This window comes from Podarcis gaigeae (genome assembly GCF_964106915.1).
Source record: "Podarcis gaigeae genome assembly, chromosome: 10".
In the NCBI taxonomy this organism is placed as follows: Eukaryota; Metazoa; Chordata; class Lepidosauria; order Squamata; family Lacertidae; genus Podarcis; species Podarcis gaigeae.
Genome location: NC_139686.1, coordinates 29,182,103 through 29,202,406, shown reverse-complemented (window position 1 = coordinate 29,202,406; position 20,304 = coordinate 29,182,103).

Genomic DNA, 20,304 nt, shown 5'->3' with positions numbered 1-20,304 from the left:
GGTGGTGTGATAGACCTTTGCTCAAGATTCTGGAGAGCTACTCCCAATCACAGGAGGTGGGCAAATAATTTAACTTGGTGCAAGGCAACTGTCTGTGTTCTTACGTTAGTAGAATGTTATAGAGAAACAATAAACTTTTTTTTTTTGGCTATACACTCAGACTACTAGGAACTGCCAAATCTCTCAGAGTTTCTGTTTCTCATTTTTCCCACCTTAAAGTTCTTCCCACTTTCACATCAGTTTGCATTTTTTAAAAGCTCTTATGAAAAGTCATCAACATTTCAGTGTGAATTTTTCCTAATCTGCACATTTTTTTGCAAAACAATTCCCCCAATACAATACACAACAACCTAAGACAAGTCTACATCTAGTCCAGCACCCTGTTTTCACAGTGGCCGACCAGATGTATTTGGGTGTTTCATTTCCCCAATGCTTTTTTAATGCACACTTTACTTAGTATATGCTTCTTTTTTGCACATCACTTGGCTGGAGAACTGCATGGCAAAATCTGAATAAATGTGAATTGTGAAGGATGGTTGCATCACCATTTGCATATTACTTCATAAAGTGTGAATAAAGTTGATTTGCCATCAACAGATCAAATTTCTGCCCCATTCTTAACCCAGACAAGCTTTGAAGGTTCATTCTGACCCTGAGAGAGATGCACATTGCCTTCCGGCACAGGAACAGGGTGTGCAGGTCTCCCATGTTCCCTCTTCCTCCACGACAACATCCCATCCAGAGTATAACCTTCACATCATGCCAGCAGGGGAGATGCAAAAGGCTTCTGTTTCAGACAATGTTGCTGCGGGAGAACAGGAAGCGCAAGGAACTTGCACATCTTGTTCCTGCACAACAAGGCGGCATCCGCCACTCCTCTCTCAGGGTGAACTGAATGCCATATTTTTATCCGCTTCATTCTGACAGGCTCTCGGTTACTGACTGTTTTGTTAAGGAAAGGGCTTTTAATAATGCTGCGCTGCTCTTACCATCCATTATTTTAATAGATTTGTTTTTGTATCATTTTAATTCCATTATAGTTTAATTGCTTTTTAACTCTTATCTTTTATATGGTGTTAGCTTTCCGTATTTTATCTGTGTTGTTTTAATTTTGTGTAAGCCGCCTTGGGTCCTGGTCTGTGGAAAAGATGGGACAGTCGAATTAATACTGTACTAATTAATACAGTGGTACCTTGGGTTACATACGCTTCAGGTTGCAGACTCTGCTAACCCAGAAATATTACCTCGGGTTAAGAACTTTGCTTCAGGATGAGAACAGAAATCGTGCGGTGGCAGGAGCGGGAGGCCCCATTAGCTAAAGTGGTGCTTCAGGTTAAGAACAGTTTCAGGTTAAGAACAGACCTCCAGAACAAACTAAGTACTTAACCAGAGGTACCACTGTAATCATATCTTTGAATTGGCTTGCAGGGGTTTGGGAGCTTTCTTTTTTCAAATAATACTTTCCATATTAACTCATCCACTGAGAAATCCCTATGCATCAGCCACGGGTCCCCTTTGTTTTTAGAGGACTCTGTTTTAGAGGACCCTGCTGGATCAGGCAAAAGCTCTGTCTTGTCCAGCATTGTGTTCTCACAGTGGCCAACCAGATGCCCATGAGAAGCCTGCAAGGCGGACCAGGGGTCAATAGCATCCTCCCCACTTGCGATTCCCGGCAACTGGTACGCAGAGGTTGCTGCCTCCAACAGTGGCGGCAGAACATAGCCTCTGACAGACAGCATCAGCCCATATGAATCTACCATGTGCTCTGGAACACATTGGCAGACAGATTCCTGACATTTGCAAGGGAAGATTGAACAGGGTGGCAACTTGCCCAAGGTTAGTCACAGTCTCAATCCCTGAAACATTTCCAAACAAACCCCCAGATTTCACCGTTTGAAATCTGTGGTGCTGAGGGATATCTGTAATGGCTTGGGGCTGCAGTCCTAAAACATGCTGACTAGGGAGTAAGGCTTACTTCTGAGTTGCCATGCACAGGAAGGTTTTGCACTGGAAGGGACTTCTGTAGCTCCCAAAATCTAGTGCTGTAAATAAAAGAAGCAAGCCCTCTTATAATGCTATCAGATACAAATGCTTTTATGCATGCTTCACATTCCTCTGCCTGCCAGGGCTGCTCTCTTGATTTTGATGAGGACTTGGAGGCAGATCTAGGGATCCGTTGCTTTCTATCTGTGCATCTGCCCCCTCCAGTTAGATGAATGGGCAAGTCATATGCACAAAAGGCCGACCTGCACATTGACATTTGGGCAGGGCTGTAGATTGGGTAATGTTTCCCGCCTCACCACCTCCTTTACCATGGTACTATAAGGGGCACTATTTTATGTTTTCATTGTAAGATATGTTGCAAGGAAACGTGGGTAGAAAAATGAGAAAACAGACCCATGGTGTGACTTTGGGCCAGTCACTGTCTCTCAGCCTAACCTACCTTTCAGAGTTGTTGTGAAGATAACATGGAGACAAGGGAGAAGTGTGGAGAGCACCTTGAGTTGGAGAAAAGGTGGGATGATGTTGGCAATAGGTGTGAGTATGGTGGCTCTAAAGGGACGCAGGTGCACTGTGGGTTAAACCACACAGAGCCTAGGACTTGCCGATCAGAAGGTCAGCAGTTCGAATCCCCGCGACAGAGTGAGCTCCTGTTGCTCGGTCCCTGCTCCTGCCAACCTAGCAGTTCGAAAGCACACCCAAAAGTGCAAGTAGATAAATAGGTACCGCTCCGGCAGGAAGGTAAACGGCGTTTCCGTGCGATGCTCTGGTTCGCCAGAAGCGACTTAGTCATGCTGGCCACATGACCCGGAAGCTGTATGCTGGCTCCCTCAGCCAGTTAAGCGAGATGAGCGCCACAAACCCAGAGTCGGTCACAACTGGACCTAATGGTCAGGGGTCCCTTTACCTTTTTATGGTGGCCCTATACTGGAATGCTTCCAGAAAGGTGAAATTATAATAAACCCTGAGGACAGACAAAGTTGCAGATGATGTTTTTTTGCCCTCCAAACCCTTCTCCGCAAAGGAATCTTGTCTACAGAGTTAGCAGGACCGGCCCTCAAGTTCTTTCCCTGGGTGCTTTTTGAAATTCATTTGTAGCACAATTGCACCACCTTGTGGCTTCACCTGTGTATGCCAGTTGGTATCTAAGCTTGAGTGTCATTTGCATATTTTATTACAAGACGGAAAATCTGAAATGTAAACCGCACTTCATAGTGCATTATATTGTGCATAATAGGATTATTAGTTTGAAATAACATGATTCTTCTGTGCGTGATTCTGTCTGGCTTTCCAACACACTGGTTTCATTGATGAAATGTTGATGGCAGATAGAATCATAGAAATGTAGAGTTGGAATGCACCTCGAGGGTCATCTAATCCAGCCCCTTGCAGTGCCACCCAACCTCTGATTACAAACTTCCAAGGAAGGTGAGTTCACCACCTCCTGAGGGAATCCGTTCCACTTTTGGACAGCAATTACTGTCAGAAAGTTCTTCCTGATGTTTAGTCGGAATCTCCTTTCTTGTAACCTGAAGCCATTGGTTCGGATCCTACCCTGCAGAGCAGGAGAAAACAAGGTTGCTCCATCTTCCATGTGTCAGCCCTTCAGATATTTGAAGGCGGCTATCGTATCTCCTCTCAGTCTCCTCTTTTCCAGGCTAAACACACCCAACTCCCTCAACCATTCCTCATAAGGCTTGGTTTCCAGACCCTTGATCATCTACTCTTTTATTCAGGAGCTACTGATAACACTGGCTGCTTCCACATGACCTGTTTACTGAGCATTTGTTTGCAGGGAGGCTAGACAACAACAGCTCTTCATTGACCATTCATCCCAATGTGTTTGCAGAGAGGCGAGATGCTGCTTGAGGAAAGCTAGTCTCAGCCAAGACTTTCCAGTGCATCATCCTGTCACAACCAACCACAATCTTGGAGACACAGGTTTGTTGCACAAGACCACCAAATCAGCTATCATTCCACAACATGCATTTGCTAGTACGTGACTGAATCCCACCCCAAGATAGATACAATCTGGAAGTGTATCTCTGCTTATCCAGGCTTATCCATCAGCAGGATGGGAGACCAGACTTGGAATCTGCACTGGGCTATGCCCCCAGAAGCCCTGAGGGGATTTGTCAGGGGTGCCGTGGGTCAAAGTGCCCCTTGACAAGATTTGTGGGTTGGCAAAGCTGATGGGTGAGAAGCAAGGCCATCGTTTGCTCTCATTACTCATGGGGGTCTCGCCTACCCCCTCCATCAATGCATCACATTTTCACCTTCGGAATGTAAAAAGATTCTTGTTAAGAGCAGTTGTAATTCACAATGACACCCTCTTTTTTTCTTACTAATTGGGGGGGGGGGATGTGTCTGACGAAAAATGAAGTGGTTTAGTCAAAGATTCCCCTCCAGAAGTAGAGACCCCTGCACTGAGCTAGCCCCTTCCCACTTCCCAACTCTATTTCTGGCTGAAAATGTTGAGTTTAAGTGGGATGACCCCCGTGACCTGGCTGCCCCCAGGGGTCACTGATGAAAGCAGATGGAAGCTTCACAGTCAGGTCCCTTGTGTGTGAGCCTTTTGTTCCAGAGGCTCGGGTGCTCAGGGCTTGGGGACAGTGCTCAATTGTTTTGAGGCATTGCTCTACCCATCATAGATTTCCCTCGGTGGCCCCACACCCACTGGTCCTGCGTAGGAAGGAGGGAACTTTTTTTTATTTCTTTTACCCTTGGTTAGAAGGAAACTCTCTCTTTGTGTAATTTCAAAACCCTTTGTCAAAGTATGGTGCGGGGTGGGAGCTAGCCAGCCCCACAAGAAAGTGCCCAGAAGCCAACTCCTCTCCATCTTTCTGTTCAAGATGGTTGCCATTTTGTACACCCTTCTAGGCTCCCTAATGAAAATGCCTCACATGGCTTCCCTCCATCTAACTCCCAAGAAGTTGAGAGGAGAAAATATGAGAACCTGCCTTTTACTGAAGTCGTGCCATCCAGCCAGCATGGCCAATGGAAGCTGGAATCCAACAACACCTGGAGACACCACATAAGCTATGCTTTGCTCTCCTGATGCTGTTGGACCCCAGCTGCCTTCATCCTTGATCATTGGCCATGCTGGGCTTGATGGCGGCGGGAGTCCAACAAAATCTGGAGACCACCATGTTGGCTACCGATGATCATCACTGACTGGCAGCAGCTCTCCAGAGTTTTAGGTAAAAAGGTCAAGGTCAAGGACCCCTGGACAGTTATGTCCAGTCAAAGGCGACTATGGGGTTGCGGTGCTCATCTCGCTTTCAGGCCGAGGGAGTTTGTCCACAGACAGCTTTCTGGGTCATGTGGCCAGCATGGCTAAACCGCTTCTGGTGCAACAGAACACAATGACAGAAACCAGAGTGCATGGAAACGCTGTTTATCTTCCCGCTGCAGTGGTACCTATTTATCTACTTGCACTGGGGTGTTTTTGAACTGCTAGGTTGGCAGGTGCTGGGACAGAGCAACAGGAGCTCACCCCGTCGTGGGGATTCGAACCACCGACCTTCTGATCAGCCAGCCCAAGAGGCTCAGTGGTTTAGACCACAGCGCCATCCACATCCCCCTTCTCCAGAGTTTTAGGCCGGCCTTCACTGGGGATTGAACTTGGAACCTTTTGCATGTAAAGCCACTGAGCTACAGCTCTCCGTGAAAATGCCCTGCCCTCTTTTTGTGGCGTAAGATTAGGAACAAACAAAGCTAGCATTGGCTCTCCAAGATTTCAGATGGAGTTCTTTCTCACCCCTACCTGCAGATGTTGGAGGATTGAACCTGGGACCTTCTACGCGCAAAGCAACTGCTCTACCACTGAGTTATGGCTTTTCTCCAGGCAAAGTTCTCTTTGTTTCTTCAGTGAGTTCCGAAGGGGTAAAATACCTAGGAATACCTGTGCCTTTGTGGTGAAGGTGGAGGAGGCTAGGTACACTCTGGAAGGCGTGAGAAGGATAAGTGCAGACCACTCAGAACCTAAAAGCAAATAGCCAAATAGGCTTAAAATAATTTAATGGTTTACAGGCACATACTGACTCCTTTTTATTGTGAAAAAGTGGCATATATAGAAACGTGATGATGCTGGAGATGGTTAATGACTTTCCTGAAAGTAGTCAGAACTTGCCTTAAGAAGACTTTCGGGCTGTAGATTGTTTTATTGTATTCTATGTAAAGACCTGAACTGCCATGGTTGGAGTTTCCTTGTTGTGCTTTTTATTTTAAAACCACTGCATTTGCTTTTATAATTGCTCTTTTAAATTGCTTTGCTTTTATTTCTTTTATTTTTATTTTTGTATAGTCTGTATTGAAAAATAAAAAGTACAAAATTACAAGTGCACAGAGTAAGATAAGACGCAAAAAGAAGAAACAAGAAACAGTAGCCATGTAGAAAACAAAACAGAAAAATTATGTACACTACCAAAAAAGGGGGGGATTGTTATTGTAGTTAACCAGACCTTTTAATTTTATTTTGTTATTAGCTATTTTCAGATTGTTTGGGTAAGGAAAGTTGGGGTAAATAGTAATTTGGACTCTCTTTTTTTCAGGTGTTCGCCAATCAAAAGTGTCTTTGTGGTTATGGGACAGGACAGAGAAGGTGGGAGCAGACTATCAATTCAATAAAATAATCCCTGCACAACTTTTCCCCTGTGTATCTCCACAGTAGAAGAGATAAATGCATGGAAGGGGCCTAGAACTTTCCCAAGGAGACAGCTCCCTTCCCCCTCAGTGGTTGTAGTCTTCTGTCAAAGGAAAGATGGAAGGCAGCATTAACCCCACATTTCCTTAACCCTAATTTTCCTTAATTTTCAGTTCCAGGAATGGAGATTCTGTGGCCCTCCCAAAGTTGCTGGACTACAACTCCCATCAGCCCCAGCAAGCAATCAGGGATGATGGGAGCTATAGTCCAGAAACATATGGAGGGCAACAGGTTAGCCACCTTAGATTTAAAGTATGGCTTGTTCAAACAAACCCATATGAAGCCACAGTTTAATCACCCGGGCTTGTTCACAAACCATAGTTAAACTAACTACAGTTCCTCAAGTTCAGACTTATTGAAGAATTCTGGTTAATGCAAAAGCAGATGCTTCTGATCTTGTTGCGGCCATGCCAAAGAAGAAAATGGCAGGGGACGTTATCAGCTGGAGTATATAATATACTGCTGCTTGTGTACAGTATATAATGTTAAACCATAGCTTAGTATTACGTCTGATATGGACCACTGCAGATCTATGGTATCTATCTGTTAGTGCTGTACTGAATGCTACTCTTCCATTCTTTTTAACCATTCTCTGTCAATTAAAATAACCAAAGAGAGAGAAAATTCCAATGAAATTCTCATGGGTGACGTGTGATTTGTCTGTGCAATGTGCTTACCTTGTTTTCAGTGTGACCAAGGAGTGGTCCTCTGCGTTTTTTCTTGCGTTCAACGTAGCATATCTCCGGTGGTCTGTATCCTGCAGCTTTCCAGGATGCTCATACTTGATGAAATTTCAATGACATCCTTAACTGGCTTTCCTGTAAGCACGGGAGGTTGTGGAGGCTGCTTACTGCTGGCCTGACACCTGTTTGTTGCCACTTAGGGGGGGAAAATTAACTCATTTTGCTTTTAAAGAAACCAGTGTAGATTATTATTATTATTTTATGTAAAATGAAGAATATTAAAAAATAGATCAGTGAGCACATCAATCTCAGGCACTCCTTGACTTCCCACCCTTAAATTTAAGCCCAGGGAAGATGTCCTCCCATAAGCTTTTTCATATCAAAAAGCAGGGCAGGTAGGGAGGCTGCAGAATGCTGGGGGAATTGAGTAATGGGGAGAAAAATGCACACCCTCTCTTCAGCCACCACACAAATATTTGGTAAATTTAAACCTGCACCCACCATAATTACAAAGAAATAATAAAGTGTTCAGTGTATGGGGGATAAAAGCAGGGGTCTGTTTTGCAAGGGAAGAAAACTTTTGAGAAGTTGGAGGGCAACCAGAGATGGGCGAATTTGTCAATTTCAGTTTCTCTCAGTTTCTTATTTTTTTCAAATTTTAAGTTGAGGTCTCCATATTACCACATGAGTTTGCCATTAAAAAAATGTCATGAAAATTGTCAGCATATTTGAGTGAATTTCTTCTACTATACAAATCTTTATATGCACTATTGCCTAATGGGCACATTTGTGCAAAGCCATTTCCCTTAATATAATGCACCTTTTCACTAATATAAGTACTGAAGAAGTGTGCATGCACACAAAAGCTCATACCAAGAACTGACTTAGTTGGTCTTTAAGGTGCTACTGGAAGGAATTTTTGTTTTGTTTTGACTATGGCAGACCAACACGGCTACCTATCTGTAATAAGTACTGAATATGCACACTCTAGTATATGCATTTTTGCACAAACTTCTAGGCTGGAGAACGGTGCTGCAAAATTCAGAGAAGTGAAGATGTTCACGTATTGTTTTGGAAAGTCTGAGTGAGGCAAGTTCATTCCCAATGTGAATTGAATAGAATTCCTTCCTCCAATCCCTGAGCACAAACTAATGTCCATTCTGTAGAGCCGGGACTAAGGAAAATAAACATCAGGGATGGGCAACCTGTAGACTCCTACTCCCATCAGCCCCAGCCAGCATGGTTAATCCTCAAGGATGATGGGAATTGTAGTCCAGGAGCATATGGAAGGCTGCAGCTTCTCTAGGAGCTTTGACTGAACCATCACATCCTGGAGTCCTGGGAAAGCCTGCCAGAGGGCATCATGACTACTAAGAACTTGCAGTGGGGGGTTCCTCAAAAGTCAGGTAGCTGAAAGAACAAGGCCATGGCAGCGTGCTTTGTGGATCTGGTTGTGCGGGAGGCCTGTAGTCTCTCTGTTGGAAGCCTTTCACTTCCTCTTATGCTTAGAGCTCTTTGTTTCTTCCAGGGCTCTCCATCTTCATTAAATGGAAACAGTGTAAACCAAGTCTCCTGCCCCCACATCCTCCTACAGCGGGGGTGTCACTGCACCGAGGATATGGATATAAAGAGCAAAGGGTCAGAGCTTAATTGCTGTATTGTGCTCCGAGCTGAATGATGGGAGCACATTGTCCAGAGGTCACCTAATCGTACTGCACCACTCGGGGAGAGGGCTGTGGGGAAATGCATCCCCTGAACATAGCCCAGTTAGGGAAAAGGGGAAAGAGGAGAGAGGAGAGACTTCAGAGGATTCAGCCTTTGATGTGGTTATAATTCCTAGCTGCCTCAGATGTTCATCGTAGCGGCACATGGCGCATAAGACCCAGGCTCCATATGCACTGTGCATTCTGCCACTTTAAATTGCCATGCCCCCCTAAAGAATCCTGGGTAGTGTAGTTTATTAAGGTTGCAGAGAGTAGATGCCTCCCCCCCACCATGGAGCTACAATTCCCAGAGTTCTCTGGAAAAAGAGCATAGCTGTCAACTTACAGATTTGAAAATAAGGGACCAGCAGCCTTGAAAATAAGGGACCTGCAGCCTCACCTGTTCCAGGCACTCCAGTCTTCCTGTCCTCCTGCAGTCTGGTCAAACTCATGCTGGTAGCTTCGAGAACACTGTCCAACCAACTTTGTAACCAGAGGTTCAACTGAATAGAATCTGAATCACATGCACCACAAGGCCTATGCAGCCTCAACTTAAGATGGTTCCCCGGCCTGGCTTTGCACTGCAAAGTTTGCAGCAGCACGTGCAACAAAATGGCGTCCAGCATTCAAAAAAAAACCCTCAGCTTGCATTAACTAGCCACACACAAGGATGCAAGCTCCACCCCCAGTCGTTCTTAGACTTCTTATTGGGTGAGCAACACAGCCAAGCAACACAGTTAGAGCCTCCCTCCTCCCTGGCCGGCAGGGAGGGAGGGAGAGGAGCTGCTTCCTTTGAACTTTAAGGGACATCATTTAAGGGACATCATTTAAGGGACATCGATCAATAAGGGACAGTAGCGAGACATGGCGCTGGAATAAGGGACTGTCCCTTCAAATAAGGGACACTTGACAGCTATGAAAAAGAGGGATTGATTGTTCAACTAATCTGGGTATGGTAGCTCTGTGAAGGGATTAACAACGCTCAGTGCACTTAAACTACACTTCCCAGGGTTCTTCAGGGGGAAGCCATAACTGTATAAATTGGTAGGATACTGCTTTAAATATATGGTGCAGGTGGGGTCTCAGTAAGACTAGATTAACAATTCTTTTTTCCCCTTTTTATATAATTTTTATTAAATTTTCTGTTTTACAATTTAAAATTCTCATTTTTACATCCTTAAGATATCAATGACTTCCCTTCTCTTTCGATGGTTCATGTTACATATCATAAATCCCTGCCTCTTTTACAAAAACTATACCATTCAGTAGTCCATTATTGCATCAATCAAAATTTATTTACACTGTTGAATTTATCTTAATGCTGCCAGCATTTTCAGCTGTACGCAATTGTTTCCCATATATTCAATAAACATTTTCCAGTCTTCTCTAAACATATGCTCTTCTTGTTCTCTAATTCTATATGTTACGTCTGCAAGCTGCACATATTCTGTCAATTTAAGTTGCCATTCTTCTTGGGTTGGGACCTCGCTCATTTTCCATTTTGGGGCTAACAAAACACAGGCCATACATAAATAACCTTTTTTGACACCTGGGAATTTCAGTCTGAATTATCCCCAACAAAAAGGACTCTGTTTTTTGGAGGAAAGTACTTCTAAACATTTTTCTTCCAATTCATTATGGATCATTTCCCAATACTCTTTTACCCTTTTACAAGTCCACCGCACATGGAAGAACGTTCCCTCCACCTCTTTGCATCTCCAGCATTTGTCTGATTCAGTCCAGACCTGAAAGACTAGATTACATTTCTATCCACCTGTCCTGAAAGGTCCACTGCTCAGTAGTAGTAGATGTGCCTGCAGAAGGCCCCAGATTCAAACCGCAGCGTCCCCAGGTAGTGATGGGGAAATCCCCAGGAGAGCAGTCAGTCAATCAATGTAGACAATACAGTGGTACCTCGGGTTACATACGCTTCAGGTTACAGATGCTTCAGGTTACAGACTCCGCTAACCCAGAAATAGTGCTTCAGGTTAAGAACTTTGCTTCAGAATATGAACAGAAATTGCGCAGCGGTGGCGCGGTGGCAGCGGGAGACCCCATTAGCTAAAGTGGTACCTCAGGTTAAAAACAATTTCAGGTTAAGAACGGACCTCCAGAACGAATTAAGTTCTTAACCTGAGGTACCACTGTACTGAACTGGCTGGCCTGCTGGCCTGACTCAGCACAAGGCTGCGTTTTCGATCTTTTATATCAAACTGATTAATCGGGCATGAAGCCTGGGTGATCAGAGCACACACCACAGCACAGTTTCCACAACCACTAAGATACTGGCCTCGAATGCCATAAGTGGGTGCAGCCAGGATACTTGAGGGACTCCCTTCTCCCAGACCAGCCTGCCCACCTGTTCAGATCAAAATGGGAAGTCTTCCTCTGCGGAGGTTGCCTGAGAAAATAAATGCATTCTTCCTGTGTTACTGAACACCTTGCACTTCTGAGGTTTGGAGGATGAGAAAAGCTCACAGAAGGCAGGGCTATGCACGGCAATTAGCCACAAGGACTGTGTTCACCTTCACAGTTAAGAGGCACTATGCTTTGAATGCCATTTTCTGGGAATCGCAGGTAGGCAGAGTGCTGTTGTGCTCAGGTTCTGTTTGCGGGCTTCCCACAGGCATCTGGTTGGCCACTGCGAGAAAAAGAAGAAGAAGAAGAAGAAGAAGAAGAAGAAGAAGAAGAAGAAGAAGAAGAAGAAGAAGAGTTTGGATTTGATACCCACTTTATCACTACCCTAAGGAGTCTCATTCTCCTTTCCCTTCCTCCCCCACAACAAACACTCTGTGAGGTGAGTGGGGCTGAGAGACTTCAAGAAGTATGACTAGCCCAAGGTCACCCAGCAGCTGCATGTGGAGGAGCGGAGAATCGAACCTGGTTCACCAGATTACGAATTCACCGCTCTTAACCACTACACCACGCTGGCAAGAAGAGGATGCTGGCGCAGAGGGGACAGGGGTCTAATCCAGCAGAGCTCTTCATACAGGTGAAACCCAAAAATTTAGAATATTGTGGAAAAGTTCATTTATTTCAGTAATTCAACTTAAAAGGTGAAACTAATATACGAGATAGACTCATGACATGCAAAGCGAGATATGTCAAGCCTTTATTTGTTATAATTGTGATGTTTATGGCATACAGCTGATGAAAACCCCAAATTAACAATCTCAGAAAATTAGAATATTAAATGAAATCAGCAAAACAAGGACTGCAAATAGAACAATATTGGACCTCTGAGAAGTAGAAGCATGCACACGTACTCAGTACTTGGTTTGGGCCCCTTTTGCATCAATTACTACCTCAATGTGGCATGGCATGGATGCTATCAGCCTGTGGCACTGCTGAGGTGTTATGGAAGAATAGGAAGCTTCAACAGCAGCCTTCAGCTCTTCTGCATTGCTCAGTCTCATGTCTCTCATCTTTCTCTTGGCAATGCTCCATAGATTCTCTATGGGGTTCAGGTCAGGCGGGTTTGCTGGCCAATCAAACACAGTAATCCCATGCCCATTGAACCAGGTTTTGGTACTTTTGGCAGTGTGGGCAGGTGACAAAGTCCTACTGGAAAATGAAATCAGCATCCCTGTAAAGCTTGTCTGTGGAAGGAAGCATGAAGTGCTCCAAAATCTCCTGGTAGACGGCTACGTTGACCCTGGACTTAATGAAGCACAGTGGACAAACACGAGCTGATGACATGGCTCCCCAAATCTCTTTTCTGATGAGAGCAGCTTTTGCATCTCATTTGGAAACCAAGGACCCAGAGTCTGGAGGAAGAATGGGAGGCACACAATGCCAGATACTTGAAGTCCAATGTGAAGTTTCCACAGTCTGTGTTGATTTGGGGAGCCATGTCATCAACCACTTGCCAGTTTGTGAATATTTAACAATTCAATTCAAAATCCTTTATTAGGCATAGCACACCACACATTAACAAACAAACATCATATACAAACTGTATAAAATACGGGTACAGCAAACACAATTTATCCTAGTCCTATGTTTGTTAATATTATTTAAGAAAAATCCTGGCAGGCTTTTTGGTCCCCCTCCAGACTGTCACTATGAAGCAGATGGGACTCAATGGCATACCAGCAAATGTAGCGTCGTACCATTGAAGTGGATTAAAGTGTTTTCCAATCATCTTTCATTAACCATATTGCTAAAATGACTGTGACCAGGGACTTTATTTATTTATTATTATACAGAAAGGATGAAATCTTCATCAGCTGGTGTTGGTCCACTGTGCTTCATTAAGTCCAGGGTCAACGTAGCCGTCTACCAGGAGATTTTGGAGCACTTCATGCTTCCTTCCACAGACAAGCTTTACGGGGATGCTGATTTCATTTTCCAGTAGGACTTTGTCACCTGCCCACACTGCCAAAAGTACCAAAACCTGGTTCAATGGACATGGGATTACTGTGTTTGATTGGCCAGCAAACCCGCCTGACCTGAACCCCATAGAGAATCTATGGAGCATTGCCAAGAGAAAGATGAGAGACATGAGACTGAGCAATGCAGAAGAGCTGAAGGCTGCTATTGAAGCTTCCTAGTCTTCCATAACACCTCAGCAGTGCCACAGGCTGATAGCATCCATGTCATGCCACAATGAGGCAGTAATTGATGCAAAAGGGGCCCAAACCAAGTACTGAGTACGTGTGCATGCTTCTACTTCTCAGAGGTCCAATATTGTTCTATTTGCAGTCCTTGTTTTGCTGATTTCATTTAATATTCTAATTTTCTGAGATTGTTAATTTGGGGTTTTCATCAGCTGTACGCCATAAACATCACAATTATAACAAATAAAGGCTTGACATATCTCGCTTTGCTATCTCGTATATTAGTTTCACCTTTTAAGTTGAATTACTGAAATAAATGAACTTTTCCCACAATATTCTAATTTTTTGAGTTTCACCTGTATCTAAAGCCATTTGCACATAACAGAATATGTATTTTATCAAAGTAATTGTTGAACTTATCTTATATTTTGGAAATATACGTCCATTTTTTTCCCTTTAAATTTTTTTGGGGCCCCCAAGAGAGTAGAGCCCTAAGCTATAGCTTGTTTAGCTTATACGTAATTCCGGCACTGTGTGGTAGACACAAGATCTAGCAAATACTGCTGCTGGATGGATCTCTGCAGGTGCTAACAGGAAGGTTTGGATGTCTGCATTTGTTTGGTCAGGTACCTGCACTTTGCTTTTCTTGGTGGTCTGCAACAAGCCCTCTAAATCCTCTCTCTTCTTATCTCACCCTTTCCAAGGCCTCTCTTGGCGCTCTGCTCCCTGTGATTTACCTGCCACCACTTCTGCTCCCTCCCCCTCCCACCTGTGCACCTGTCCCTTGACTCCCCCCCCCCCCGTTTCTCCCCTACTGCTCCCACCCCCTTTCCTTTACTCCTCCTGCACCTTGTTCCCCTTCCTGTCCTCCTGCCCCCGCCATCTCATTTCCATCCATCCCTGGGTGTTGTTTGCATGAGTCAGTTCTGGAATCATGAGATCACTGTGTTTTTCTGCCTTTCTCTGTCGGTGGGAACATCGCATTACAGAGCGTGGAGAAGTGACCGGGGGCCATTGGGGTGACAGTGACACCCCTTTTCCTCTGCCCTCCCTACCCCTTTCTTGTGGAGTATCAATGGAGGCCTTGTTATCCAAAAGGGGAACGAGAGACGCAGATAAAAAAGGCGGAACATGTGATCTCATGGGCTTTATTTAGCCCCCCCATGCCCCGCCTTTCATTATTCATGTACAGTAATCTAAATAAGAATCCACAATCTGCCCTCCTGTTGCTCTGAAAAATTAATTGATGACTCTTTGGAAACCCTTTAAAAACTTTTAGTTAAATATGCAGCCAATAAAGGAATAAAAAGCAGAAATTATTTTACATCCCAGCAAGGTGGGATATTGGGACGCGGGTGCACTGTGGATTAAATCACAGAGCCTAGGACTTGCCGATCAGAAGGTTGGTGGTTCGAATCTCCGCGATGGGGTGAGCTCCCATTGCTCGGTCCCTGCTCCTGCCAACCTAGCAGTTCGAAAGCACGTCAAAGTCAAGTAGATAAATAGGTACCGCTCCGGCGGGAAGGTAAACGGCATTTCCGTGCGCTGCTCTGGTTCACCAGAAGTGGCTTAGTCATGCAGGCCACATGACCCGGAAGCTGTACGCCGGCTCCCTTGGCCAATAAAGCGAGATGAGCGCCACAACCCCAGTGTCAGCCGTGACTGGACCTAATGGTCAGGGTCCCCTTGCCTTTAAGGTGCGATATTATTATTATTATTACTTGTGCTATCCATTAGGCATTTATTTCCTGGCCTGCATAAATACATCACTGTACGTATGTCAGAGAATGCCTAGAGAAATTAGTTGCCTTAAACCCACCACAACCAAGCGTGTAAACCTTTCACAGGTCTCTTGCAGTCCAGAACATACAGACAATTATAATGAAGGAGAGATCCAATTCTAGCCTCTCTGTTTTCTGACCTAAAATGTATTGCGGACTATTGGCCAGAACTGATTTTCTGCAAGTAACATATCATTTCATGTGAGAAACAGTGCTGGCTGGGGTTGATAGAGTTGCAGTTCAAAACCTTGGGAGGATACCAGGTTGCTAGAGGCTGACCTAAGTTTTCTTCTTCCTGGACGTTTTCATCCCATGGAAGGCAAATGGCCTTACTTGTTTTTACAGAGCTTAGCTGCATGGTAAGTGACTCACCGTCCACAGTTACTGAAGGCAGGCCAACATGCAGAATATAGCCCAGGTAAGTAGCATCTCCAATGTCTATATAGCAAGGCCATCCACCTGCTTCCCAGCTATTTCTGTTGCTTCCAGCAATGGCAACTCCCCACTGGATGATCAAAGGTGATTTCCCCATTGTGGTCATCATATTAGGGTGATCAGAACCAAAACAAGAACCTATGGATGCAAAAAGTCAAGGTAGCCCACATAGTTTAACACAAAGCTAATTCCAGGCACTGAGTATACCTTTCCAGTGTTAGTACTACTCAGAGTAGGCTGATTAAAATGAATGGCCAAAACTAAATTAAGTCCATTCATTCCAATGGGTCTGCTCTCAGTAAAACTAGCATTGGACATGACCTCATATATGTTTAGTGTATGGAAGGAAATTTGCATTAAAATGTATAGGCTATCTTGATGTTTTTCAGCCATATTAGGGTTGCCAGCTCTTCAAGGGGAAGATAGGGAAATCTATTCCAGCCTTTTGTTTCCAGTCTAGTTGTCCAAAAAACAAGGGGGAAGGCCATTTTTATCTCGCTTCAGTCATTATTATTTTTTTGCTTAGGTCAACACATTCTGCACTGGACTCCATCAGGGCCTAACTCAAACTGCTTGTCTCCACACCTGTCCCACATCACTGGGCTGCATCCCTGAACATATCTAGGCTCTAGGGTCTGCCCCAGGTCAAATTTCAGCCCCCAAAGCAGCAGCACCAACCAAAACAATCACCCACAACTTACCAGATGCCAATGGTGTGGTTGGAGGTTGCCATTTGGGGCCACCTCAAGGCTGGGTGTTAGACTGAGAATGGCAGAGAAACAGTAGCTCAGATCCCCACTGGGCTGTGAAGGTTCCATAGTCTTTTTCAACTTAACTCATTTCAAAGGGTTGCGTTGTGCAAATGTTGTGAAAATGAAATTGGGTTTGGGGTGAGAAGCATGCTTTCTTCTTCTTTGGAAGAAAGGCAGTATATAATGAAAGAGGATGCTATAGAATGAATGCATTTTAAACAACAACAGCTATTATTATTATATGCCTCCCATCAGACTGGGTTACCCCAGCCACTCTGGACAGCTTCCAACAAATTAAAATACAGCAAGGCATCAAACATTAAAAATTTCCCTAAGCAGGGCTGCCTTCAGATGTCTTCTAAAAGTCAGATAGTTGTTTATTTCCTTGACATCTGATGGGAGGGTGTTCCACAGGGTGGGCGCCACTACAGAGAAGGCCCTCTGCCTGGTTCCCTGTAACCTCACTTCTCACAATGAGACAATCACCAGAAGACCCTTGGAGTTGGATCTCAGTGTCCGGGCTGAATGATTTTGTTGATGCTTGTTTTCATTGAGTGAAATGACTTTGAGAAAGATTGACCTGCTCAAGTCTATGACCCTTGTGACTTAGGAGGAATCTGAACCTGGGTCTTCCATGTACAAGCAGAATATTCTCTGTACTACACAACACTGAATATTATTATGCTTCCTTACTCATTACGGGTGCTGTCCACTTGATTTCCCTAAACAACATGGCATGACATACAACTTGCATGGGATACACATATATAAACCATGGGATGAATCAACCTGTCTCCACCATCGCTGTAGCCTGCTAATGGGATGCTCCCAGTGCAGAAATCCCTGAAGTCCCACTCACACAATCACCAAAGAAATATTTGCCATGACTGCGCTGTGGTCATTTATTTCATTTTATTTTGCCATTCTGGAGTGAGTTGGCAGCCAACAAGGAGAAGAGGCGGGAGCTGGAAGGGGGGGAGGGAGCAAAGGAGACTGGGAAGAGGGAACAAAAGATGGCTTTGTGGTAGAGTGGGGTGGGGTGGGTTGGGGGGGAGAAAGCATCACTAAATGCCCAGAAGCCATGTTTGTAACAAGAGAACTATTCTTTCTGTTTCTTAAAAAACAACTCAGAGCAAAAAGAGCCTGGCTGAATTAACCCTTCATGGAGGCAACACGAGGCGTAGGAGGAAGGTGCCGCAATCCTAGACTTTTTCCTCATTTTTGTTATTGACACAGTTTATTTCCGCATGAGGGGAGGTAGGTATTGGTGCGTCTCGCCAAGACTGATCTCAACATGGATGAAGATGATGGCCTGTTAGAGAAAGTCTTAAATGTGCATGAACTCTGAAGCTATTGAGGCACTTCTGCTGTTGTTTTTAAAACCCAGATCGCCAAATGTCCCCAGCCAATAGATTATCTGAGGGTTTCATTAGCAGGCCTGGTTGCGGTTGGTCTTCCCACATCAAACACTTAATTGAGTGGTGACTGACAAGTTACAAATTGAGCCTGCAACAGACCTTTCGTTACTCATGGTAAATCGTATCAGATCATTGCTAATAATAAACAATATATATTTCATGAGCAATCTTGGCTAAAAATAAGAAAAGCGTCCCTCTTTATCCTGGCTGTATCAATTGTCTGAAGAGGAGGGATGAGGAACCTGTGGCTCTCCAGATGTGGCAGGACTACATTGTCCCTAGCTGTTGACCATTCCAGCTTGGGCTGATGAGAACCGAAGTCTAAGAACATCTGGGGGGGCATGGGTTCCCCCAGCCCTGCTGTAAAGCCTTTTCTTCCTTCGTTTAAAAAGTTCATTCTGTAGGAAATTCTGTATTTCCCCATCCTCCAATTCACAGCAACAGCTCTGTTACTCATGCCAAGGAATTGTTATCTATTCTGTCTATGCTGGGTTAACCCAGGTGACTACAGTCATCTGGAAGGCAGTGGGAGTGGAGAAGCACTGGGGAAAGGGGAGGGGCCCCCAGATTTTGGAAGGCCAGGTCCCCCACACTGAGCAGGCTCCTTCCCTTGCTTGTGTTACCACTGCCCATTCATTCTTCTTCTTCTTCCTGTGAGCTCATTCTGCCAAGAAGGAGCGGGCAAGGCAAGTGGATGTTCCTCCTCATCCTCCTTGTTGTCAATCACTTGGAGAGGACAGGTGAGCAGGTAGCATCGCTGTGGATGAGGAAGAAGAGCAAGCAGGGAGGGTGGGAATTGATGGCCAACCCCAATAGGCCCCATGCTGAGAGGTTGCGCTCTTTTGTGGGAGCCAGGTGACTTGTGCAAGAGCACAGCTCCCCAAAATGGACATCTTTTGGGGTTGTGCTCTTGTGGGAGCCAAAATGGGACACACCTGGGATCCAATCAGAAGCTGGCATGGCTTCTGTAATTCTGCGATGTCCTGCTCAAATTGGAATAGCTGAAGGGTATGCTATGCGAGGGATCTCCAAAGCTTGCAAAGGGTTGAGCATGGCCCTTTGCAAGCCCAGACAATCAGTTTTACAGGTGGAAACCTCCCTTTCAATCCAACCATAGCTTTACCTGTCTAGTAGCTGACATCAATATGATATATGTAAGGCAACTGGGGGTGGCTTAGCCCACATCGCTTTGTAGGCCAAATGGGGCGGCTTGGTGCGCCTAATTTGGGGTAGAGGTTCCCCGCTCCTCTTCCACCCATACTAACTTGCTAATGCACCTGACCTGTTATATATAGTATTATTGTTGTTAACCAACCCTGTCCCTCTGTTTATTAGAAATGGCCAATATTGAAACCATGTAATAGTGTTTCCATTCCACACAGAAGTGAAGCTAATCTGAACTGTCTTTCATTCTGTGGCCTTTTGATAATACCCAGGGGTTTTTTTTAACAGAGTGGAATTCAGACATTAAAAAAAGGTAAAGGACCCCTGATAGTTAAGTCCAGTCACGAACAACTCTGGGGTTGTGGCAGTCATCTTACTTTACTGGCTGAGGGAGCTGACGTTTGTCTGCAGACAGTTTTTCCAGGTCATGTGGCCAGCATGACTAAGCCGCTTCTGGCAAAACCAGAGCAGCACACAGAAACGCCATTTACCTCCCCCCTGGAGCAGTACCTATTGATCTACTTGCACTTTGACATGCTTTCGAACAGCTAGGTTGGCAGGAGCAGGGACCAAGCAATGGGAGCTCACCCCGTCGCGGGGATTCAAACTGCCGACCTTCCGTTTGGCAAGCCCTAGGCTCAGTGGTTTAGACCACAGCGCCACCCACATCCCTATTCAGACCTAGCACCCCACAAATCTTGTACCCAACAAGGCCTCCTTGCTAATTTCAGGCTTGTCCGCATTTTCCTTGCGAGGAAAGCCTTGTAATCCAAAGGGATTTCGCAGAATCAATTGCAATGGTCTCCCCACTGAACCCTTTGCGGGTGTCCCGTGGGGTGGGGCAGCATTTGAAGCAGAGCAATGCTCTGCCTGGGAGTACCCTCAATGCCTAACAGCCCTAAAGGAACACAGAGGCAGGGAGTGACCAGAAAAAGAGATTCCCCTCAAGGAGCCACGTGACATTCCAGGGTCAGCTGTCTCCAAGTCTCCAGTGCCTTTTATATTAAGAATGCCGATGGACGTACGCAGGGTGGGGGCTGGGGGTAGATATGGGTTGGGTGGGATGATAAACAAACGCTGGCTGCGCACTGATTACGCCTTTG